This window comes from Ursus arctos, unplaced genomic scaffold (genome assembly GCF_023065955.2).
Source record: "Ursus arctos isolate Adak ecotype North America unplaced genomic scaffold, UrsArc2.0 scaffold_33, whole genome shotgun sequence".
NCBI lineage: Eukaryota > Metazoa > Chordata > Mammalia > Carnivora > Ursidae > Ursus > Ursus arctos.
In genome coordinates this window covers 21089925-21116982 of record NW_026623019.1, presented here as the reverse complement: position 1 = coordinate 21116982, position 27058 = coordinate 21089925, and positions in this window count along the sequence as shown.

Here is a 27058-nt window from a genome sequence, read left to right as displayed (position 1 = left end):
ATCAAAAGGTGTGAGTCCTTAACTATGTTCTTCTTTCTCCAGATTGTGTTAGCTATACTTGGTCATTTGCATTTTCATATAAAATTTAAGTTCTGCTTGTCAACTTCCATAAGAAAAAAAAAAACAGGCTTTTGACAGGGATTGCATTGTCCATAGATTGATTTCAAGACTATTTCCATCCTAGAAACATTAAGTCTTCTAATCCAGGAACGTGGATTTAATTTATGTCTTTCTTTGATTTTTTAAAATGATATTTTACAGGTTTTTGATGTACAAGTATTATGCTTTTTATTTGTTAAATTTATTATTAAATATTTCATCTTTTTGATGTTATTATAAATAGAATTGTTTTGTAATTTCATTTTCAGATCGTTCACAGTGCATAAAAATATAAATAATTTTTGTATATTGAGCTCACATCCTATTACGTTCCTGTATGTATTTATTAGTGCTAATAGTTTTCTTGTGGATTCCTTAAGATCTTCTAGATGTTAAGATATGTCATTTGTGAACAAAGACAGTTTCATTTCTTTTCTAGTCAAAATGAATTTTATTACTTTTCCTTACCTAATTTTCCTGGCTAGAAACTCGGGCAAAATGTTGCAAAAAAACTAGAAGTAGTTTTGATTTGAATTTCACTGATGGCTAATGATTTTGAACATTTTTTCATGTGTCTGTTAGCCATTTGTATGTCTCACTGTTCATATCTTCTGCCCATTTTTTGATTTATTTGTTTCTTGTGTATTGAGTTTGAGAAGTTCTTTGTAGATCTTGGATACTAGTCTTTTATCTGTAGTGTCATTTGCAAATATCTTCTCCCATTCCACGGGCTGCCTCTTAGTTTTTTTTTGACTGTTTCCTTGGCTATGCAGAAGCTTTTTATCTCGATGAAGTCCCACAAGTTCATTTTTTCTTTTGTTTCTCTTGCCTTTGGAAAGGTGTCATGAAAAAGGTTGCTTTGGCTGATGTCGTAGAGGTTGCTGCCTATGTTCTCCTCTAGGATTTTGATGGATTCCTGTCTCACATCGAGGTCTTTCATCCATTTGGAGTTTATCTTTGTGTATGGTGTGAGAGAGTGCTCAACTTTCATTCTTTTGCATGTAGCTGTCCAATTTTCCCAGCACCATTTATTGAAGAGACTGTCTTTTTTCCACTGGATGTTTTTTCCTGCTTTGTCAAAGATTAGTTGCCCGTAGAGCCGAGGGTCCATTTCTGGGTTCTCTGTTCCATTCCATTGGTCTATGTGTCTGTTTTTGTGCCAGTACCATGCTGTCTTTGTGATCACAGCTTCATAGTACAGCTTGAAATCCGGCATTGTGATGCCCCCAGCTTTGTTTTTCCTTTTCAACAATTCCTTGGCGATTCGGGGCCTTTTCTGGTTCCACACAAATTTAAGGGCTGTTTGTACCAGTTCTTTGAAAAATGTCATTGGTATTTTGATTGGGATGGCATTGAAAGTGTAGATTGCTCTGGGTAGCATAGACATTTTAACTATGTTAATTCTTCCGATCCATGAGCATGGAATATTTTTCCATCTTTTTGTGTCTTCTTCAATGTCTTTCAAGAGTGATTTGTATTTTCCAGAATATAGATCCTTTATGTAACAACAAATGTTGGAGAGGATGTGGAGAAAGGGGATCCCTCTTACACTGTTGGTGGGAATGCAAGTTGGTATAGCCACTTTGGAAAACAGTGTGGAGTTCCCTTAAAAAGTTAAAAATTGATCTACCCTATGATCCAGCAATTACACTACTGGGTATTTACCCCAAAGATACAGACGTAGTGAAGAGAAGGGCCATATGTGCCCCAATATTCATAGCAGCATTGTCCACAATAGCTAAATCATGGAAGGAGCCGAGATGCCCTTCAACAGATGACTGGATTAAGAAGATGTGGTCCATATATACAATGGAATATACTCAGCCATCAAAAAGAACGATTTCTCAACATTTGCTGCAACATGGATGGGACTGGAGGAGATAATGCTTAGTGAAATAAGTCAAGCAGAGAAAAGACAATTATCATATGGTTTCACTCATTTACGGAACGTAAGAAGTAGGAAGATCTGTAGGAGAAGAAAGGGAAGAAGAAAGGGGGGGGTAAACAGAAGGGGGAATGAACCATGACAGCCTATGGACTCTGGGAAACAAACTAAGGGCTTCAGAGGGGAGGGACTCGGGGAATGGGATAGGCTGGTGATGCGTATTAAGGAGGGCACATATTGCAGGGTGCACTGGGTGTTATACGCAAGTAACGAATCATGGAACTCTACATCAAAAACTAGGGATGTACTATATGGTGACTAACATAATTTTTAAAAAAAAGTAGAAGTAAATATCCTTGTTTTGTTCCTGTCATTAGAGGGAATACTTTCTTTCACTGTTAAGTATGATATTAGCTTTTGATTTTTTATGGATGTCCTTTATTAGTTAAGGGAGTTGCCTTCTAGTCCTAGTTTTTAAAACTGTTTTATCATGAAAGGATGCTGAATTTTGTCAAGTGCTTTTCCTGTATCTATTGAAATTATCATAAGGATTTTGCCCTTTATTCTATTAATATCATGTACTACACTGATTTTCATAAATTGAACCAACTCTGCATTCCTGGGATAACTACCACTTGGTAATGATATATAACTTTTTAAGTATGCTGTTGGGTTCCATACCTAGTATTTTATTGAGCACTTTTTGTAACTCTATTTTAAGAGATAATGGTCTGTAGATTTCTTGGCAAGTGTTTTCCTGATTTGGGTATAAGGATAATATTGGCTTACAGAATAAATAGAAACTATGCACCTCCTCTTCTATTCTTCAGAATAGTTTGTAAGAACTGGTGTTAATTCTTTAAATGTTTGATAAAATTTATCAGTGAAGTCATCTGAGCCAGGGCTTTCCTTTCCTTTCCTTTTTGTTTTGTTTTGATTACCAATTAAATCTCTTCAGTTGTTATAGGTCTGTTCATTGTTTCTATTTCTACTTGAGTCAGTTTTGGTAGTGTGTGTCTTTCTAAAAATCTGCTCATTTGCTCTAAATTATCTAGTTGACATACATTTATTCATAGTATTCCCTTATAATCTTTTTCTTTCATTCTTATTTTAGTAATTTGAGCTTTTTCTCTTTTTCTTGGCCAGGGTAGCCAAAGGTTTGTCGATTTTATTTTTATTTTTTTAAAGATGTATTTATTTATTTTAAAGAGTGGGGGCAGAGGTTGAGGGAGAGACCCTAAAGCAGACTCCCCACTGAGCACGGAGCCCTATGCAGGGCTTGATCTCCTGACCCAGAGATCACGACCTGAACCAAAACCAAGTGTCAGATGCTTAACTGACTGCACCACCCAGGTGCCCCAAAGGTTTGTCAATTTTAAAAAATATTTACAAAGAATCAATTTTTAGTTATATTTTCTGTATTGTTTTTCTATATTCTATTTCATTTACTTTTGCCCTAATCTTTATTTTTTCCTTCCTTCTGCTTGCTTTGGGTTTATTATGATGCTTCTTAGGTGAAAGTTTAGGTTATTGTTTTGAGATCTTTCATTTTTTTTATGTAAACATTTGCGACTATACACTTCTCTCTAAGCACTGCTTTCCCTGTATCCTCTTAGTTTTAGTATATTATTTTATCATCTCGCTAATTTCAAAGAATTTTCTAATTTCCCTTGTGATTTCTTCCTTGGTCCACTGGTTATTTAGAAGTGTGTTAATTCCCACATATTTATAAATTTTCTTGTTATTGATTTATAATTTCATTCCACTGTGGTTTAGAGTACAATTTCAATTCTTTAAAATTTATTGAATCTTGTTTATGACCTATGATATGATCCCTCCTGGAGAATGTTCTGCGTGTACATGTTATTGGTAGGTGAGTGTTCTGCAGATATCTGGTAGGTCTAGTTGCTATACATTATTCAAGTTGGTTTATAGTATTATTCAAGCCCTTAGCACCTTACTGATCCTCTCATTTTGCCATTATTGAAAGTGGTGTAATGAAGTCTCTAACTACTACTGCCAAACTGATTATTTCTCCCTTCAATTCTATTAGTTTTCGTTCATTTGTTTGGGGGTTTTCTTGTTAGGTGCATAAATATTTATAATTATGATATCTTCTTGATGACAGACACTTTCATCATTATAAAATATCCTTCTTGGTTTCTAGTAACAATTTTTGTCTTAAAGTCTATTTTGTGTGATATTAGTATAGCCACTTTAGCTCTTTTTTGGTTACTCTTTGCATGGTATATCTTGTTCCATCCATTTATTTTCAACCTACATGTGTCAGTGAACCTAAAGTATGTCTCTTATAGACAGTGTATTCCTTTGTCCTTTATTTATGTATATTTTGAATTATTTTCTTAATGGTTGTCCTAAGGATTAATACCAACTTAATTTCAATAGTTCACTGAAACTTTGAGCCTGTAATAGTCCATTCCCTCTCCCTCCTTTGTGCTATTATTGTTATAAAAATTACATCATTATATAAAGATTGTTTTATACAGTTATTTAAAAAATCACATGGAAGAAGAAAAGAGTTACAAACAGAAAATACATTTACACTGTCTTTTAGATTTATCTATATAGTTACATTTACTGGTACTCTTTATTTCTTCACATGGATTTGAATTACTATGTATTGTCCTTTCACTGACACATGAAAGACTTCCTTTAGTAATTCATGTAGGTCTGCTAGTGACTAATTCTCTCTGTTTTTGCTTACCTGGGAATTTTAATTTCTCATTCATTTTGAAGGATAGTTTTGCAAGACACAGAATTCTTGGTTAATATGGTTTTGTGTTTTGTTTGTTTGTTTTGAGTACTCTGAGTATGGTCTCTCACTGCCTTCAGGTCTCCAAGGTTTATTGAGAAATCAGCTGTCAATCTCACTGGAAATCCTTTTCCATGATAAATCATATCCCCCTTCTGCTTTCAAGATTTCCTCATTGTCTTTGTCCTTCTAGTATAATTATATTGTACCTAGGTGTGTATTGTTTTTGAGCTTATCCTACTGGGAGTTTGTTGAACAATTTGGATGAATGTACTAATCTTTTTTAAATCAAATTAAGGAATATTTCGATCAAATTCTTTCAAATATTTATATTTTGCTCCATTCTCTCTTCTCCTTCTGTGACTCCCATATGCAAATGCAGATACACTTAATAATGTCTCAAAGGTATGTGAGAATGTGCTCATTTGTCTTCATTCTGTTTATTTCTGTCCCATCAGACAGATCATTGTTATCATTAAGTTCATCGATTCTTTCTTCTGTCTGTTCAAATCAAGTGTTAACCTGTTATAATGAATTATTTTTATCTTAGTTATTATACATCAAAATTTGTTTAGTTCTCTTGCATAACTTCTCTTAATTCATAGTCTCTATCACACTATTTAAAAAAAATTTTTTTTAGACATAGTTTCCTTTAGTTCTTTGGATATATTTAAAATACCTGAATTAAAGTCTGTCTAGAATCTCCAATGTCTGGGGCCCTCAGATAAAATTTACTGAATGCTTTTTTCCCTGTGCATGGGCCATACTTTTTGTTTCTTTGCATGTTTCTCTTTTTTTAACTAGATATTCTAAATAATACAATGTGGTAACTGTGGAAATCAGATTCCTCTCTCTCTCCAGGGTTTGTTGTAGTTTTTTGTTATTGATACTGCTTTTAGTTTATTTAGTGTCTTTCCTGACACTAATTCTTAAGGTCAATTATTCTTTGACATGGGTAGCCACTGAAGTCTCTGTTCAGTTGGCTTAGTGGTTAGTTAATTATTGGACAGCTATTTCCCTAAATTCTTTAAATTCCATAGCCTTTACTGAGAAGCTCTGTGTGTATGTTTGGGATTCGTTTGATGCAGAGGCAGGCAGTTTACTGCTTTGCCTTAGCCACCACTTCCTACTTGCATGGACCTCAAGGTCAGCTACAGGTTAGTGCTTATAGCTTTCTCGGGTCTTTTCTGGGCATGCCCATAGCCCTTCAGATGTTCATAGCTATTCTAGATCCTCAGGGATATGTCAGGTCTTCTAAAGCTCTCGTGACATCTTATTCCTAAGTTTTCCTTTTAAGTTTTTTGATCAGCTTGTGGTTTGCACAACTCTTATTACCACCTCAGGCAGCTATAATATTATACAATTGGAACTGAATGTTTTTGATAAATGCTCCTGTAGAAACGGCTACATTGGCATGGGCTGAGGTCTGAGTTAAGTCAAATAAAGGCAGGTTCTAAAAGTGGAAATTGTTTAGGGAACTACCCAACACATCAAATAGTGACCATTATATGGGAATTGGGCTTTGGAAGAGCTCTAATCCCTCCTCCAGAGTTCTGTCTCCTTCTCCAGAGGCTACTAGGCTGAGGGTTTTCATCATAATTACAAGAGAATTGGTTTGGAAGGCTACTACAAGTCTAGGGAGAAGGGGATGGGTCTAAAGCAAATTAAAATGCTACGACGCTCACTGTTTTTACTAAGATTCAGCCAGTCATCTTAAATAAATACTCCTCAGACTGTTACAAGCCTTTGGTTAATTTCCAGAGTTCAGAACAGGTTGATTGTGACAATTTTTTGTCAGTGTTCTTACAGCTTTATAGAAGAGAGGACTTTTGTAGGTCCTTATTCTGCCATTCCTGCTGGTATCACTCTAAAGTGTCTATATTAGGGGTTGATTTACCAAATCTAACCATTTTGGAGTGGAATATATTTAAGAGAGTTATTGAAATATACACAACTTAGTGAATGAACAAGAACTGCAAACAAATATGAAAAAAAATTAAGTTGATTTATTAGAGATTTAGAATTCTGGATGATTTTTTAGTTTTTTAAAGACATAATTTACGTAAAATAAAGTGTTCAAATATTAGTGTACAGCTTGATGGATTTTTGTATATGTATATAGCTATGTGAGCACCACTTAAATCAAGATATACAAATTCATCACCCCAAAAAGTTCCTCCAACTCCCTTCCCCTGGAGATAACCATTATTGTGACTTTATCACAACTATCACCGTAGATTACTTAGGCCTATTCTTGAGTTTTATAGAAATAAAATCCTATTAGTAACCACTCTTTTGTGTCTGGCTTCTTGCATTCAATGTAATCTTTTAGGAGTGATCCATGTTGTTCAACTCCTTATGTAAGGTGTTTATGCTTTTCTATTACTGTTAGAATAAACCATTGTTTGCTTATCCATCCTTCTATTGATGAACATTTGTGGTGCTTCCATTTGGGGACTATTATGAATAAAGATACTAAGAACATTCTTGTACTGCCTTTTGGTAGGCACATGCATTCATTCCTCTTGGGTATATACCTAGAAGTGAAATTGCTGGATCATTAGGTAGATATATGGTTAGCTTTCATAGGTATTGGCAAACAGTTGTCCCAAGTGGCCAAACCAACTTACACTCCCACCAGCAGTGAAATAAAAGCTCCAATTCTCTACATCCTATCTAAAATTTGGTATGGTCAGACTTTTTCATTTTAGCCATTTTGGTAGGTATGCTTGGGTATCTCATGGAGATTTGAATTTGCATTTCTCTGATGAGAAATTATATTGAGCACTTTTTTATATGCTTATTGGCAATTGTAGTTTCTGCGTTGACCTCTATTTTTGCTATAAAGTTTCTTAACTCTACAAACATTTACTGAGATTCTGCCATCTACCAAGATTTAGATATTAAATATGTTGTCCTCAGAGAACTCAAAAAATAAAGACAGAGGTATACAAATAAATGGTTAAAATCTAGGGTAATAAGTGCAATGATATAGATGAACAGAGAAGATATAATCCAACTATGTAGACTAAGAAAGGCTTCTTAAAGGAAGTAATTCTTCATCTAAGATTTAAAGATAGAAAGGAATTAACCAGATGGACAAGTTGTAGGAAAACAAAGTAGGAAAGGACATTTCAAGACAAGAGAACAAGAAACAGAGAGTAAACTCTTCCAGCCTTTGGATCACTTGGTTCCTTCATTTAAAACACTTGTTTTTAATTGAAAATTTTTAAAAAAGTAAAAGTCCCAAAAATGGAGGCATGAAAACTGAGCCTGAATAACATTCATTCAATGCCAGAAATGGTATTACAGGGTACCAATTTAGGAGATGATGATGGTGCAATGCAGATATATCTCAAAGGGAACCCTCATTCAACTCAATCATGGTTAATTATGGTAGAACTAACCTAGCTCTGCAAAGGACTCCAGTTGATTAGAATTCTGCAAAGTTAGAGGATGAAGGAAGCAACTTGATGTACTTTTAAAAAGAAAAGGAACAATCTTTTCACACCAGGATTTTAATAATTATACATATTACCATTATTATAATTGCTAATATTATTAATAATGTGACCATTATGGTGTGTTTGCCATGTACCAGGCAATATGTGAAGCACTCTACATACAGCCATATGAAGTGGCTACTGTTTTTATCCCCATTTCACAGATTAGGAAACTGAAGTCATAAAAAACTTGTTCAATGTCACACACTTAGAGAGATGGAATTTAAATGCAGGTCTGATTACAGAGTCCATATTTTCATTTTAAAATCTTTTGAATTACAACTAGATGCCCTTTAGAAAAACAACAACAACAACAACAACAACACTGTTTTCTTATTCCAACTCTGTGACCCCCAGAGCAAGAGAGATATTTATATGTTTCTGGCAGAAACTTTGCATTTCTAGCCAGATTGCTTATTGCATATATTTCACACTCCCACTCTGATCCTAGGATATAATATTACCTTACAATTCCCACCTAAATGATCTATCTAGTCTAATCTCAATTCCTTCTTCCACCTCCTATTGGTTTTAGTTGATATAATTATTACATTCTTCAAATATGCTCTTAGGCCCACTGCTAATATTAATAAGGACAATATAAATAATTAATTTGATCTCCTGTTTTGGTGGTTTATATCTCTTCTGACATTTTAATAGCCTAGACAAATCATAAAGGAAATATTTGGCAAACGTAAATATATAGCACATTCGGAATAAAAAGATAAGTAAGTAGATTAATAGTTAGGATATTATGGCTCTTAGCTCCATGTCTTACCCTCCTCTCAGCCAAAAGCAACAGAAGACAGAGAAGAGAAACTAGATTCTCAGCTATATTTAGATAAATAAGAATATGTATATATCAGGCTGCCTCTCTGTACAATTAGTCAAATTTCCCAATTAGACTGTTATTTTGGCATCTATTAGGAAGAAAAGGAGAGACTGAGTTTAGATGAGTTTAACTCTTATAAGATAAAAACTTATCATCGGGAATTTGGGAAAAGTTCAGCTTACACTGAAGTCTTAAAATAAGAATAAGAATGTTCAGGGGACGTGTGAGGCCTTTAAATGAATTTTAATTTAATCTCTTTAGATGTTAATGGCTTTTGTGGGCAACACTGTTTTCTAAATGTCAGGGAATATGGGTTTCTGTAAGCACTAGTACTAGGGAAAAAACATATTAAATTTGGCTCTTAGGTGAGTTTAGATGAGAACAAATGGGAAATTTAAGGTCACAAATCGTGTTTAGATAAACGACACAGCACAGTGACTAATCTAGCCTTAATATGTATTAGAAGGCAATGTCACCAAGTGCACATACTCTGTACATATAAACTGAGCATGCTTAGTACCTCAAGTCTCTTAACATTTATACATTTTAAAAGCAATATATGAATACAGCTTACTTGTGCTATTTTTCTTCATTAGCTCACATTATTATTATACATTATATTAACATGATAAATATTGCACTTAAACATTTTCATTAAAAATAATCTCTAAAGGCTGATACAACCCAAGTGTGATGTAGAAAAATTGGAGATGGTGGAAGGGAGAGATAGATAATGGCAAGTAGAAAAAAAGAATTATATCATGGGTCTCAGAATTGAGGGAACTAAATGAATGGCATGGTTTAATAATTTCCCCTCAATCGTGGCATTCAAGTTTTCTAGCAAAGATATAAACACTAATATGACTTTAATTACATGGTTACATCTTTACCTTTTAATTTATATGAAAAAAATATTACCTACCCTACTTTGAAAAACCCTAGTTTGAGGATTTAAGGTATTAAGAAAAAAAGCTTGTGTTGGAGATAGCAGGAATTGATTTCTTTAAACAAAAAAAGGAAAACCCAGTAACACAGGTCTGGGTCAGAGCAGTAGAAAGGAGGGTTAGAGGGTGAATTTAGGGAATGGATTATCTAGGCAATATGTGAAAACTAAGTGGTCAGAGCAAAAGTGGGGTAATTGACTAACAAGACAGGAACACCATAGATTGGAAAATGATCAGTACTTTTCTCTAGTAGGGAAGATGTTCAGAAAATTTTGAAGAAAAACAGAGAAATGTTAAGCAGGTAATTAGTCACTTTAGATAGTCGACATTCAGGTTAAGTGCCTGGCCTCTGAAACCAGACTATCTTGACTCAAATCTCTGTTCTACTATATTAGCAGTGGGGCCTTAACCTCTCAGTGTATCAGTTTTTCTAGTTTATGAACCATGGTGATATTAATTGTACATCTCTTATAGGATTGTGGTGAAGAATAAACGGGTATGTGCCTAGCATATGCCGAATGCCATCCACATATTTGCTGCTATTATTATTATTATCATCATCATTATTATTATTTTGCCCTCCAAATATGGAGGCTTTGGGAAAAAGAAGAATGCCTAAAGCAGATGAGTACAAAATGAAAGAAAACTAAACACAAGTTTTTAGATCACTTGAACTTATTAACAATTGGATAGTGATACAAGAATTTGATGGATATTGTACATTTTGTGTTGCTTTCTAACTTTCAGAGGTGAAATTAAAGGTACATGTGTTTGAAGATCCCCAAATAAAATCTTAGCCAAGAAAGCTTGAGTGAACAAACTTTGTGCCACATTTTAGATAGTATCTAATGACAGACAGTACTAGTTCTGGTACCTGGGTGGGGTTATGTGGCAGACCCTCATGTTCTGTCTGGGTCCACTGATTTGCATGTGAGCTAAGGAGGCTGTCAGGAAATTACTTGAGTTCAGAGCACAGTTGCAATAAAGATGTATATGAAACACAAACGTGTATATCCATGTGTCTGATTGACTACAGAAAACCTGAAGAAAGCCAAATTTCAGTCAAGTATAGGCTCCGAGAGAGAAATCATGTTGAGGACAAAAAAATCGCAGTGTGCCCAAGTGGCCTAATCTTACAAGGGGTGAGTAGATTTAAGAGCAAAAATTCTGTTACACATTTGGGCCCTAGTATAATACTGCTCAGAAGTAGGGAAAGTGGGTTTTTCCTCTCATGTTAGGGGACTGTCATGTTGTCAAGAGGATCTACAGCAGAGCTGTTCAATAGTACTTTCTGCAGTGATGAAAATGTTCTAATCTGTGCTGTCCAAGAGGGCTGTCACTAGAACATGTGGCTAATTAGCATTTGAAATACGACTAGCGTGACAGAGGAAATGAATTTTTAATTTTATTTAATTTTAATTAACTTAAATATAAATTTAAATAGTCACGTGTAGCTAGTGTCTATTGTACTAGACAGTACAGACTAAAAGTATCACTGGACAGAAGCAAAGTGCCTCTGAAGCTTCATTGTTACCAAGATAAAGCAACTCAGTTGCTCAGTGGTTAAGAATATGAAGCCTGGAATCAAATGTCTGACTCATATCCTGGTTCTACCTCTTATTATTAGCAAGGTAAAAAGTTAACCTGGGCGGCATATGGGACTTCCAGTTTCTGTTTGGGATGTAGGAAGCTGAGAAAAACATGCTCACACCCTTACAAAATCAAAACGAAAAATACCAGACAATCTGGAAATACATGACTTTACTTGAACTCATCAAAGAGCTGAGAATTCTGGGCAATAAACTAACTGGAAATGTAAGGAAAGACAGGTACCTTCAAGAAGAGCCAGGATACTAACACCTCCTACCTAAGGCAGATACAGCCAGACATGAGAAGAATTCAACAAAAATTCTCAACAAGTTGGTAAAGGACATGTATGGGCTCAGGAGAGAATATAGACCCCAAGGGACTCCAGACATAGGGAATTTTTCACCTACTTACAGGTTCTTTGCCACATAATTAATTAAAAGATTAGACAGAAGATGAAGAAAGAACTCCTCATGATGCAGACTGGGGGAAAGGCACAGCAGTCACACAGATTATTTTCCCCTTTCCTAGTATGCCATAAAGAACGCCTTAGGTTGCTATGGGAAGCAAAATAAACACTGTCACCCTTAGGACCCTGGTGAAAACCCATTTCAGCTAGGTTAAGGAACAAGAATATATGCTGTGCCCACACCTCTGGCTGGGATTGGGGCACGACTCCTAAGAGAGCCACACCTCTGAGACTCAGAGACCCAGTACCTGCCTACCACAGAGGCTTAATCACAAACACAGATAATGACCATCACCTACCTTCCCCCTGAACCAGGCTAATAGGGTTTAAATAACAAGTAACCCTGGTGCAAGAACATGGAAGAGGGGCAAGAACAGAAGAGAGGACTTCTCTGAGATGCAGCACAAAGGGCACACCTAAAACTAAGAATGGAGCAAACATTGAGAAAAGCTTCTGGAAAGCTAGCCCTACCCTAAACACAAGGTAATGTCAGAGAAATTTGCAGCCTGTGGCACACCAAAAGTAATCATAGCAACAACAAATACCAAACCTAGTTCAATTCCTGACTTGATTAACTCACATCCCCACACTAAAAGGGGATAAAAGATATTCCCATTTCTAAGCATAAAAACTACCTGTTTCTAGTGTGTTACATACGATTTTTGGCTTTCAACAACAACAAAAGTTATAAGGCATACAAAAAAGCAAGAATAAAAACAACACACTATCAAAAGACAAAGGACTTAACAGAATCAGATATAGATATAAAGAGATAATAAAACTATCAGACAAGAAATTAAAAATAACTAATTAATTTGTTAAGGTGTCTAACAGAAAAGGTGGACAAAATGCAAGATCAGATAAGTAATTTTAACAGAGAAATGGAAACTATCAGAAAAAAAATCAAATAGAAATGCTAGAAATGTGAATGTTGAAAAAGAAAACCAAACCTGGGGGCATCACAATTCCTGATTTCAAGCTATATTACAAAGCTGTGATCACCAAGACAGCATGGTATTGGCACAAAAACAGACGCATAGATGAATGGAACAGAATAGAAAGCCCAAAAATGGACCCTCGACTCTGGTCAACTAATCTTCGACAAATCAGGAAAAAATATCCAATGGAAAAAGTCTCTTCAATAAACGGTGCTGGGAAAATTGGACAGCCACATGCAAAGAATGAAACTGGACCATTCTCTTATACTTTAAAATAAACTCAAAATAGATGAAAGACTTGAGACAGGAATCCATCAAAATCCTAGAGGAGAACAAAGGCAGTAACGTCTTTGACCTCAGCTGCAGCAACTTCTTGAAAGACACGTCTCTAAAGGCAAGGGAAGCAAAAGCAAAAATGAACTATTGGGACTTCATCAAGATAAAAAGCTTCCGCACAGCAAAGGATATAGCCAACAAAACTAGAAGGCAACCTACGGAATGGGAGAACATATTTGCAAATGACAGTACAAATAAAGGGCTGGTATCCAAATTCTATAAAGAACTTATTAAACTCAAAAAGCAAAAAACAAATAATCTGTTAAGAAATGGGCAGAAGACATGAACAGACACTTCTCAAAAGAAGACATACAAATGGCTGACAGACACATGAAAAAATGCTCCACATCACTTGCCATCAGGGAAATACAAATCAAAACCACAATGAGATACCACCTTACACCACTTAAAATGGCAAAAATCAACAAAACAGGGAACAACAAATGTTGGCGAGGATGTGGAGAAAGGGGAACCCTCTTATACTATTGGTGGGAATGCAAGCTGGTACAGCCACTCTGGGAAACAGTATGGAGGTTTCTCAAGACATTAAAAATAGAGCTACCCTACAACCCAGCAATTGCACTACTGGGTATTTGCCCCAAAGATACAGATGTAGTGAAAAGAAGGGGCACATGCGCCCCAGTGTTCATAGCAGCACTGTCCACAACAGCCAAACTGTGGAAGGAACCGAGAGAAAGAATGGATAAAGAAGATGTGGCTCATATATACAAGGCAATATTACTTAGCTATCAGAAAGGATGAATACGTATTCTACCATTTACAGTGACATGGATGGAACTGGAGGGTGTTACGTTAAGTGAAATAAGTCAATCAGAGAAAGACAATTATCATATGGTTTCACTCATATGTGGAATATAAGGAATAGCACAGAGGAACACAGGGAAAGGGAGGGAAAACTAAATAGAAAGAAATCAGAGAGGCAGACAAACCATAAGAGACTCTTGTCTCCGGGAAACAAACTGAGGGTTGTGGAAACGGAGGTGGGTAGGGGCATGAGGTAACTGGATGATGGGCACTAAGCAGAGCACATGACATGATGAGCACTCGGTGTTATACACAATTAACGAATCATTGAACATTACATCAAAAACTAATGATGTATTATATGTTGGCTAATTGAATTTAAATTAAAAAAAGGAAATGCTAGAAATGAAAAACACAAAGATGAAGAATGCATTTCATCAGTAGATTTGAAGTAGCCATGGGGGGAAAGAATCACTTTATTGGAAGATAAGTCAATAGAAAGTACTTAAACTGAAACACACAGAGAAAAATGTAGGAAAAAAATTCAGAGGATCCAAGAGCAGCAGGACCATATCAAACTGTTTAATATAAATAATTAAAATCTCAGAAAGACAAGAGAGGATAAGGCAGGAAAAAATATTTGAAGAAATAACAGTCAAGAGTTTTCCCAAAAGTAACGACATACCAAATCACAGATTCAATCTCAGAAAACAGCAAATAGGAGGGAAGGGGAAGAGAAGGGAGGGAGACAAAGTTGTTTCAACTCTATGTGCTTCAACATTCTTACCTGTAAATTAGATATAGTAACATTGTTTCTTCTGAGGACTAGATGAAATTTAGTGAAACACTTAGAAGAGTGATGAAAACACAGTAAATACTCAATAAATCTTATTATGCAAGGGCACAGTTCCATCATCACCAAGGAGTGACAGCAGAATTTAATTCTAGTGACTTGACACAGGAACACAATTTTACTGGTAAGTCAGAGTCAGTGTGTGGGAGTCCCTGCTTACCTGGCCATAACAGAAATGAGACTACTAATGGGCACATATAAGTTGCTATTCTGGGGATTCCTAGAAATGCTTTGACAATAGAACTCTGCAAGTTGCTGCATTTTCTACCATGAGTTAGCAAGAAAGTGATATTGATGTTAATAAGACTCCAAGCACAGGATTGGGATCCCTGGGACACTAAATATTAATAATATATCAAGCACTATGCTATACCCTTTACAGATTTTATTTCATATCTTTCCAACAGCAATTCTCTAGGGTAGCTATTAGTATTATTCCCACTTTACAAATGAGGCTCAGAAAGATTAAGTGACTTCCCAGGTCCAAATTGCTAAAAAACAGTGGTGTCAAGTTTTGAACCCAGACCTGCCTATATCTAAAGCCAAAATTCTGTCCCAAACATGACTCAGTATCCTTGTTATTTGCCATTTATGAGTGCTCAAATTCACTTAATTCCTGATCTACCTTAAGCTATACAAGATCAGCACTTCACCTAAGTGTCCTAACTCATCCTTATATGTGTGTGCTCATAAAACTTCTAAGTAGCACAGAAAGTCTATTCACTACTCCAACACTGGAGTTCTTATTATGCCCTAGCCACTGTGCTAAGTACTTTATACAGGTTAATTACCTCATGACCTCACAAAGGAGTTATCAGTAAACATAGTCTACAGATTCAAAAATTGATGCACATAGCAGATACTCTTTGTGCCTTATGCCTGTGGTGTAGAAAAGGTGGGCTAGATGCTTAAGAGTGATGTATACTCTCTCCAAAGTTCCCTATGATGGTCGTAACCTGTTCGCTAATGCACCTGTATTGGCTTCCTTGCCTAGCCTATCTCACTTCCCCAATCCTTTGGCAAGGCTTTCTAGAATCACTTTCCAATGAATTACTTATATTAAAATCCTTGTTATAAGGGCAGCTTTTGGAAGAACTCAAACTAAGTCAGACTGTAATTAGTATCTGGTGAATTTTAAACTTAAATTTTAAACAGAATTTTCAATCTGGCTCCATTTTATAATTACCTGGAAAAAAACCTTATAATATTGATGTTTGGGCCCCACTCACAAAGATTTTGATTCAGTGGTCTGGGTGGGGCCAAATCTCAGTATATTTAAAATGCTCTTGACAGGATTCTGCTGTGTAGCCAGGACAGAGAAAGTGTGTTTCCATGGCAGTAATGTGATGATACACAACTTACTCTTCCAGTGGACCATGAATATCTAAGAGGTTTTGTCTTATTCATCTTTTTATTTCAGTTTCTTAGACTAGTACATAATATGTGTTCTTTACATACCTACTCAATGAAAAGAATCCATTCAAGTAATGTTACTCTGGGGCACAGCTGGTGGAGGTTTTAAATATGTATCAACGCATTCTTTGATACTTCTCCCTTCAAAAAGTAAAGCCTAATTCTCCTCCCCTTGAGTATGATCTGATTTAGTGATTCATTTCTAATGAACAGAATATGGCAGAAATAATAGTATGTCACTTCTCAGACTAGGTTATAGAAGATGCAGCTTCCATTCTGGATGCCGGTGTGCATGCTCTCTCTTTCTCACTTGCTCTCTCTCAGATCAGTCACTTTGGGGGAAATCATGTGGTGGGCAGCCTTATGAGAGGCTCCCATAATAAGGAACTGAAGCCTCCTGCCAAGAGCCATGTGAGTGCTTAGAAACAGATCCTTCAGCCTGGTAAAGTCTTCAGAGACTACAGCCCTGGCTGACAACTTAACTGCAAGCTCACAAAAGACCCTGAGCCAGAACCACCCTGCTAAACAACTCTCGGATTCCTGACTATCAGAAAATATGTGAAATAATAAATGTTTGTTGTTTTAAGCTACTGAATTTCATAATAATTTACTATGCAAAAATAGATAATGAATACAGTTCTTCACCAGGATATAGCAAGCCAAAATTCTCTGAGCTATGTGAATTAGATGGCAATCCAGGTTCAATCTGGGAACAAGATGACCCAACCATAATCCACACATCTTTCCAGACAAAAAAATGTAAGACTAAGGTGGAAGTTTGTAAAAAAAAAAAAAAAAAAAAAAAAAAAAAAAAATCATACCAGAGGAAAGTTTCCATAAGTGAACTCACCTATTGCATTGCATTTCCTATCTTCATGGAAAGCCCATACAACAGCCCTGTTAAGTTAGCCAAATTCCATTTTGGCTATAATTCTGAGTCTGCCATGACAAAGAGAGTTTTTCTAGGCCATTGCGTCCTTACCATAGTGACAGAAGTTCTGCTACTACTCTTTAGGACCACATGCTGTAAGTAGAGTACCTGCTTATTATTTAAAGCTTAGTAAAAATGAAAGATTTCTTTCTAATAGGAAAAAATTTAAAGACCTAAACTCCCTGGTTTTGGTAGCAGATCTTCTTTCTATAAAGAGGTAAACTAAGATCAGGTTTCTTAAAAGCAGATCTAAGCCTGTCTTAGTTCAAGAAGAAAGAGAGAGGGGGCGCCTGGGTGGCTCAGTCCTTAAGTGTCTGCCTTCGGCTCAGGGCATGATCCCGGCGTTATGAGATCGAGCCCCACATCAGGCTCCTCTGCTGGGAGCCTGCTTCTTCCTCTCCCACTCCCCCTGCTTGTGTTCCCTCTCTCGCTGGCTGTCTCTCTCTCTCTCTCTCTCTGTAAAATGAATAAATAAAATCTTAAAAAAATAAATAAATAAATAAAAATAAAAAAAAAAAAAGAAGAGAGAGAATTTGCCCTTCCTCTACTTTTTTTGTTGTATTTGGACCCTCGACAGATTGGACAGTGCCCACCTGCATTGATGAGGGTCATCTTCTTTACTCAGTCTACTAATTATACTAATTCTTCTGGAAACGACACTCACAGACACACTATCAGTTGATTCCTCAAGGCAGAAGCTCCCGGGAGAAGGCGGTAAGGGAGTGGGAGAAATAGGAGAAAAAGAGGAAAAAGACAATCAAGGCTGGGATTTCCTTTCTGATTAAGCCTGACACTCACCCTGATCCAGGAGGGAGAGTTCATTCTAAAGAGCCATGAGGCTCCAGTGCCCAATGCCAAACCTCTTGACTAAGTTGAAGGTGCTAGTGGTTAGTAGGAAAACCTGGGGGATAGGTACACAGAGAGTGATTCAAGGGGATCTGAATAAAAAACAGGTTGCCTAGTTAAATTTGAATTTTGGGTCAGCAATGAATGTTTGAGTATAGGTAAGTCCTGTATTTTAGTTGGAATCCTATCTTTTTGTTTTCTGTGTGTTTTTTGTGGGTTTTTCTGTGGCTTTTTTTGCAAATGAAAAAATTAGTCAGCAGAGTTGTTTCTTAGGTCAGCAGGTACCCCATTCTACGAACCAATCAGTTTGAAAGCCGACTCTTGCTGTTTATGTGATATGAAATATCAGGATAAAAATCAAAGATATTCAAATATGTCACTCATTTATTCATCGCCCTGTCTATCCCATAAACATTTACTAATTAAGTGCTAACTACCAGGCATACTGTGCAATGCTGGGAATAAAATAGTGGGCAAAATTAGATTTTATGTCTGTTCTAATGGGGCTAATGATTTCAAGTATCTAGATCCATAACCACATTTTAAAATTTCATAGTTGCCTGGCATCCTATAAATATATTCTGGATCTAAAGAAACCACTGCTAATGTGATCAACATTATTTTTTCTTGAAATGCTTTATACATTAATTTGAAGTGATGGGTAGAGGAGGATAGCACTGTTTAAAAATTCAGTTCGTTTGATTCTATGTGTCATTTGACCTACATGACTTAATCTAATTTCACCAGTTAAAGAAGTATGTAAGTTAATTCTCAGACATGTGCTAGAAAAAACTATGTATAATTTGGGTTTTTTGGAATAGGCCCCTCAAGAGCATGCCACAAAGTGTTATTATATTTTAATAATACAATAAATAATTTGTTCAGAGAACAGCAGTCTTGTCAAAGACAGTTTTCAACTAAAATATTTAAGAAGGGATCATAGGTGTTTCCAAGGTATTACACTCTGGGGCACCTGGGTGGCTCAATGGGTTAAGCTTCTCAAGGTCCTGGGATCTAGCCCTGTGAAGAGCCAGTGGTGGGCTCTGCACTCAGCTGGGAGTTGTCTTCTCCCTCTCCCTCTGTCCCTCCCTGTGCTCATGCATACTTGTGCTCTCTCGCTCTCTCTCAAATAAATAAAATATTTTTTTAAAAAGGAAAGAAATACATTTTTTAAAAAACCAAGGCATTATACTCTATTATTTTGTAACATGAGTAAATCTGTATCACCACCACCATCATCCCAATGGTTTTTTAAACTGTTCTTCTAGTATATCAGAGTGTACTATTCTTATTTTTGGTTACAATCAATAGCACGCATTTCCTCAGAGATAACAGACTTTTGTTATGTTTCCAGTTCAAGTCTTCAGTTTCCTAATTTCATTCAGAAGTGCAATATTTTTTACTCTGTTATAGAAGGACTCTGCATCCACTAAAGACCTATTTTAGCAACAGCTGGGAAAAGAAGTTATTATTTTTAGAAATACCTTTGCTAACTAAGTACAAAATATAGATGAACTTCATAGGGTCCCTTTTATTTTAATCTGAAAATTGCTTCAGTGTTACTTAGCTTCTTTTCCAGAATTTAAAAGGAAAAAAAAATTTAAACAGATAAATAAACAGCTGAATCAACTTTAATAGAATAATCACAAGTATCTACATAAGAAAACATAATGGAGATTTTTAAAATCTAGTCCTTCTGTTTTTGCATGCTATTTTGAAACCTCATTTTGTCCCTCAGAATACTGAAGGAGACAAAGTTTGGTAAAGAACAATGTCACCCCAAAGAACTGGCAAAGCTCCAATGGAATATGGATTCTGATAAAAGCTTAGCAAAGGTTTTTCTATATAACATTTGTCAAAGTTTAAGCAAAGCTAAAACTGTCAGCCAGCTTCCTGATTACTGACCCTAAGACTCTTCAAGACACAAACCAGGGCCTTCACATCCCATCAACTTGCTACCTTGCAGTGAAACAGAGAATTCTATGGTCTCTGGCTGGCCACAGTCTAGTGGGAGCTAGGAATATGAAGAATCCCAAGGAAATTGCATTCTTGTGAAGTTGAAATGAATATCCTTGAGCAATCCATAAACAATTCCAAGATAATATCCAGGAAATTACATAATATCCCAAAATGTATTCCAGGAGATACTAGTTCCACAGGCTCTGACATGTATGGGGGGAGGGGATGGTGGAATACCAAGGTCAAAAATTTGAAACACCTGAAAAAAAATTGAAAGGATTTTCCCCTACCAAGTAAAGGTCTTTTAATATGCTAATGTGTACTGTGACCCTCCAACGGTGTGGGCTTTGCAGTTTCCTAATCTTTTTTTAAGCCCCAGAGCCTTTTTTCCAACTGAGGTAATCACTGTTGTTCAGAAAGCACTCATCTCTGTGCTCCCCCCATCCGCCCACCAAGAAAATTTGAATTTTAAAGAAAGGGTCCAAACCTGAACCAAAGGAGTAAAATGCTGAAGGCTGGATTTCTCTAGGTAGACAAACAATAGATGTAGAAGATTTTGATGAGGTATTTCAGCTTCACAGGGCTTCTGGTGACACATCTGCCACCAAGAATCGGGGACAGCTCTGCTAGCACATACAGAGAAAAACAGTATTTCTTAGCCTGAGCTTTTGGAAATAAAAGCTGCTTTTCAGAGTTTGCTCTTATCTTCAAATTATACTTTTTTCAAATTGTAAGGAACCACCTTTAATTTATTTTCTCCTAGGACTGAGACTTAATCTTCTAGGAACAAAAGGGAAAAGCTGTTAAACTATCATATGCAAATATACTCTTTAGAAAAGAGACCAGCTATTCTGCTACAACAGCCACATGGTAAAATTCAAAACTTGCAAAGTGTTCATTGCATCCAAAGCATATGCAAATGAATATTCCCGTGAGGTCAAGCCAATCCATTTTCTTCTCCCAAAAGTGTCCTCTGCAATAGGTCACTTAATTTTAGATGCTCAGTGTAATGTCTTGCTACTCACAGACTATGTTGGACAAATTTGCTACATGGAATATTCATTTCCAATGAGCAAATTGTTTCTTACAGAGTCAACAAAACAGTAGCATTTGTAAACTCTGTTGAAACAAACAAAAAAAATAATAAATCAAATATATTCAGTAAAAGTTGCTGATTTTTGGTGGGGGGATATCCTCTTGCCCATAAGTTTACTCTCTTTCCTTTTCTCTTTTCTAAAGTTTATTATTTATCTGTAGGTCTCTGGTTTTTTTCTTATTGAAGAGGAGAGGAAAGAGTGCTGTCAATTTCAAAACAGTCTGCTACTGACACATTAGAAGAGGATTTAATTATTCTGGCATAAAAAGCTAGGAAAGCAAAATAAATACATTTAACAGAGAGACACTCAGCTACTCTAATTGCTTATGCGCTATAAGGGCTTTCAAATAATAAGCCCTTAAATAATAAATTAATATGGGAAAGAATAATGATACCCAGGTGCAAAACCTTAATCTGAGAGCTAGGCCTACATGCTCAATGACATAATTGCCTCCATTACCACATTCTGGCCTAACCTAAGGGTTTTAGCCATGGAAACTGGATGGAAATAAAAGACAAACTACGTTCAAATCAGAGGATCACACAATAGAGACCAGGTATCTAAATAGCCACTTGAAATGTAAAAGCAAGCTACAGTTTTATATGAGACATTTCATTTAAATATGTGCCACCCTTGGTCTAAGCCATAAAAGCACGAATTAAGAAAATTCTCCATTAAGAACTTCAGTGTTCTTAGTCAAAATCCTCATAGAAGGAATTTCTTTAATTTCCAAATACTACCTCAAGCTACTCCATCAGAACTAGAATCTGTCGTTTAAAAAAAACCCTCCTCTGTGCTGCTCTGAAGTCCCAACTGGGAGAGTTACTCACTACAAGCCTCTGAATGCACCCATTTATGTTTACCTTTTATTTTGTATATTCATACAGCAATTTACCTGAATGACTAATATATGCTAGATAATATTTCTTGAGTTCATATTTCTTAACTCCAAAAGAGCACACTATTTTGGGGGGAAAAATCAATCTAGTGCTAATATCTTCTGGATGTGTTCTCTTGATTTTTCTTTTTCATTATCAAGACTAAAGAAGAGGGTAATCCGACCAGTCTACAATTCTGAAATCTGAAATGTTCTGAAACTTGAAAGTTCTTCATAATTTATTTGACAGCAGAATCTGACTATTCCTACATTGAACTGAAAAATATTAAAGTATTTGATTATATGATACTGCCTGACTCCTCTGTGGATGTTACAAAACATATGATGTTGATGCATATACTGTATTTTCTTTTTTAAAATCTGAGAAATTCCTAACTACAGTATAAAACTGACCTCAGAATGTGAGAAGAGAGATTGCAACCCTGCTTATACGTATTGACCGAATTGCAGTTTGACTTACCTACCAAAACACACATTAAATGACTGAAAAGTATGACAACTTATGCATTACAAGCAAGGCTGTTAGAATCGCTATAAGCATCTCTCCTGTGATGCGTTCCATGTGGCCTGCATACCACAGCTTGTGGTCTCTGGTATTACTGATAGATCACTTAGATTCAGTATATCACTACATTGTAAGATAATATTAACAAACAAGAGGTTAATATTCTTCCATTATTAAATGGGTAGATTTTTTAAAAAATTTAAGCCCTTTATCAATTTCATTGTTGAATACTTCTGATAGAGTCCCAAATAAATGTATATAGGTATATTTGCATTGAACATAACTAAACATAAGAAATTCTAGACTGTTACCTAGAATATGAACCTGGAGTCAGAATTTTTTTATTTTTACCTTAAATTCATCTAACAGTTGGATTTTTTTTTACCTTGAGCATGTATAACCTTTATAATTAAAAAATAATTACTTCTTTTATATTTCAAATTTAAAAATTTTAACGGTACTATATTATTTCATCTTCTTTTATTATGTAGACACAGATATCATGCTCAGTCAACTAGTAGGGGACCTTTTCAGATATGCCTCATTAATACCAACTCTCTTTTCCATTTCTTTTATTCTCACTGCATTTGAAGTTCCTCTTGTTTGAAACCTCTATGATTTCCTTTGCAGTCCCTGCAGAGTGTGTAACAGACCACTCTACAACCAAAAACGGAAAAAAAGTGTCCTTTCACATTTCTTGAGTTCTGAGTATAAACAAGAGCAGGATGGAACGAACAGATGCTCAGAGTCAGAGACGTCTATCATTGATGGCCAAAACAAAGTCACAGCACATTTTCAGAGCCAGTTCACAATAAGTCAAGATGAATTTTAACAACTACAGGTATCCTTACTTATTCCTCTTTAGCCCTCCGGAGTATGAGTTTGGCTGAGAATTATCTACATAAGGCATATGTCAGTGTTTAATACAGTGACACATGAACAAATGAGAAAAGTTCTCCTTCCTAGCTTCAGATACATAAGTAAAATCACAAAGATCCTCTCTCCACATGGATTTATGTCAGTCTGGACTGAAGAATATGGGCTCATGTTCTACAGAAACTGGAGCCATCGTATATTAGTGTTTTTCACAGAAATGTAGAGCAAACATAATGAAACTTTGGTACATTTTTCTATCTCGTTATATATTAAAACATAGTATTTAAGGTGGTAGGTATTGAACCCAGATTCTTTGAGTGAAATTCCACCTAAATTATAGACACTTCCTAACTTAAAGGGATATCAGAATTGAGGTCCTTTTTAGACCATGCTTCTGTAAAGAACCAACCTATAATCCCTCCTAAAAGTTCATAAGGAACCCCATCTCTTTCTCAATATTATTTCACATGATATAATTCCTTGATGTAGGAAAGAACATTAGGGTTTGAAGCTGACGGCCAAGAAAGAACTCTTGAGATGTCTTTGGTGCAAAAAGGTGATTTAATTAAAGCACAGGGACAGGACCCATGGGCAGAAAGAGCCGCAATGGGGTTATGAGAAGTGTCTCATTATATACTTTCAAGTTGCGAGGGGTTACAGATAGCATAAGTCTCTAAGGAGTTTTGGAAGCAATGTTTCCAGGACCTTGAGGGGGCTAGCTATTGTTGGGAAAAGATCATTTATTACCGTCTAATAAAGCCTCAGTCATGAGACCCTTCAGATATATATCAGTGGGACATATGCTTGGGGGATGACTGCCAACACATATTTTTTGGGGGGGGTTTAGAGATGAAGGAAATTTCTAAATGAATTTTTATATGTTAAAGTAGACTTACAGGATCCTGGTGATGGGGTTGGGCTAGAATTGTCTTTTGCCCTTAACAAAGTATTAACATTGAGGCAGTTGAGTCCCTAGAGGAATGCCTGTTTCAAGGCTTTGTCAATGGGCTGTAGGTAGTAAGGAAATTTAATAGTTTTTCTTCTGCCTTTGTTTCCCACGTCATTCCTCACAGATTTTTTTCATTTGTTCAATCTAATTTTTAAGTGAGTTTTTCTGGAATGACTACTTTGGGACAAGATGCCACTATATATGGATGACTGAAACAAGATTCTTGTCAAGAAGATTAAATTTAAAGTTACTTATAAATCCCCCAATGTAGCTATAGCTATGTACATATGCAATCAAATTTTGAAGAAAATATGTATGTCTGCACCAAAACATCCACTTTAAAAATGCCCACACCATGACACAATGTTCCTACTTGGAAGTTTCAGGCTGACTGTTTTCATATTTTACGTTAGCTCCTACCCCTCATTTATTCCTGGGTTCATTTAATTTACCTGTCATGCTCCCTTATAAGTGAAAGTCCCCTTGGAAGATAAGGGATGAGAGATTATCTCATGACCAAGAACAGAAATGCGAATAACAGAGGAGCTGAACTCAACTGTCTCTGCTCTAACCACCCCCTCTAGCCTTCTCCATCTCTGTGATGGACACCACCATTCATCCAAGTGCTCATACCAGGAACATACCACTTAATCTCTGGTGTGTTCCTCCTTCCGCCACTCCTACCAGTCCTTCGTGGATTTTATTTCCTAAACATTCCTCAACAATACTACTCATTGTTCTCTTTCTCTACTTCTCAGTCTAAGCTATCATTCTTAGAATAGAAGTCTCCTAAGAAAACTCCCCAAATTCATTTTCCAACCCTTTCTCATCAATGCAGATAGTCTTTAAAAATAATTATAAAAGTAAAACATGATCAACAGAAGCACTTCAAAATTCCAAATGTGCAGAGATCCCAAATCTCAGCCCCACATTCCACCAACCAGAAATAACCACTGCTTACCATTTCTCAAAGACCATTCTAGAAAACCTCAGTGTGCATACAAGCGTTTTTAATGTTGGTTGAGGACTCAGGTATCCTAAAAAAGGAAGAGATTCACATCCAAAGAAGCAACAAGGAATGAAAAAGTAATTCTAATCTTATTTTCATCTTTAGATGAATATGGAAGACTATCAAATCTTAGACAACCATACAGTACTGTTTAAAATACCCCTGCCTCTCAGCTCTCATTGTCTCACATCTCCACGGGTGTCCAGAGCCTCACCCTCTTAAGACTTTCAACTCTGAATTTTCTTGCCCCATTCATTCTTTAAATCCCAGTTAGATAACACCCTAGGATGGCAACTCGGAGACCCCAGAGCAGGTAAGGTCCAGCACTATGCATTCTGAGCTCCTATGCATTCATTTGGAGCATTCTGAGCTCCCCTTTCATGGTACATTGTTGTCAAGTAACCTAATTTTGTAATTAGTTAGCTGGTTGATGTCTGCTGCTCTTGAGATTCCACAAGGGCAGGGACCATATTTTCTTACTCACCTCTGCTTCACCAGTACTTAGCACAGCACCAAGAAAGTAGGATGTCTCAAAATGTCGTAGATGAGTGAATGAATGAATGGTCAAGATAATCACTGACTAATGGTAAATAAATTTTAACCAGTACACAACAAAATTATAACATTGTTTCTATAAGAAAGATAAAGTCTGGATTTTCAAAAACTGACTTACATGTTCACTTTTAAAAAGTAAGCTGTTTGCAAGCTGCCCATATTTCATTTTAATGTCAAAAAACAGATGTCAGGTAAGTGAAACAGGTTTTTTGTTTGTTTGTTTGTTTTTTTAATTCTTGTTCTTTGTACAATGAAATCAAAACTAGGATGAAATGACCTCTAAGATGACAGAGTTCTTTGGTGAGAGAGCCAGGATTGGAAGGAATGGCTCTAGTGGCAGAGGGATTAGAAGGGAATCAGTGAGGGGCGGAAGGGAAAGGAAATCCTATTTCAGCAGAAAACATCCAACCAACACCCAATTTCTTTCTAGAGCCAGTCACACTAAACCTTATATCTTAATTCATATTTATATAGATGACACAAGGATAGATGGTAAATAAGGCAGTTGAACATATATGGTCCAACTTCTCTGGACATAATGCTTTAAGAATACAAGATTAGGAACATACACAATCATGTTCAGATATAGTAATGTTACTGCAAACACTAAACTAACATTTACTCACATGCTGTTTCATTTTCCTATTGCTGCATATCAAAAAACCTACAAGTCGGTGGCTTAAAAAACAATCATTGTCATAGCTGACAATTCTGTGGAGCAGCTGGGGCTCAGCTGGAAGATTCTTCAGCAGGTCTTGCAGGGGTCTTTCATGCAGTGACAGTCAAATGGTAACTACAGTTGGAACAGCCAAAATGGCTTCACTCATATGTAAAGGGCCTTGGCTGGGACAACCTTAGATTCCCAGAGCAAATGTTCCAAAAGGATAAACTTCAATGTAAATGTGTTTATCAAGCTTCCATGACACTTGCTATTTCAGATTAGCCAACCCCAAAGTCTGTGTGAAAGAGGACTATACAAGGTCTTAAGTGCCAGGGGACATGGTTCATTTTAGGGACCACTAAATTAACAATTAAA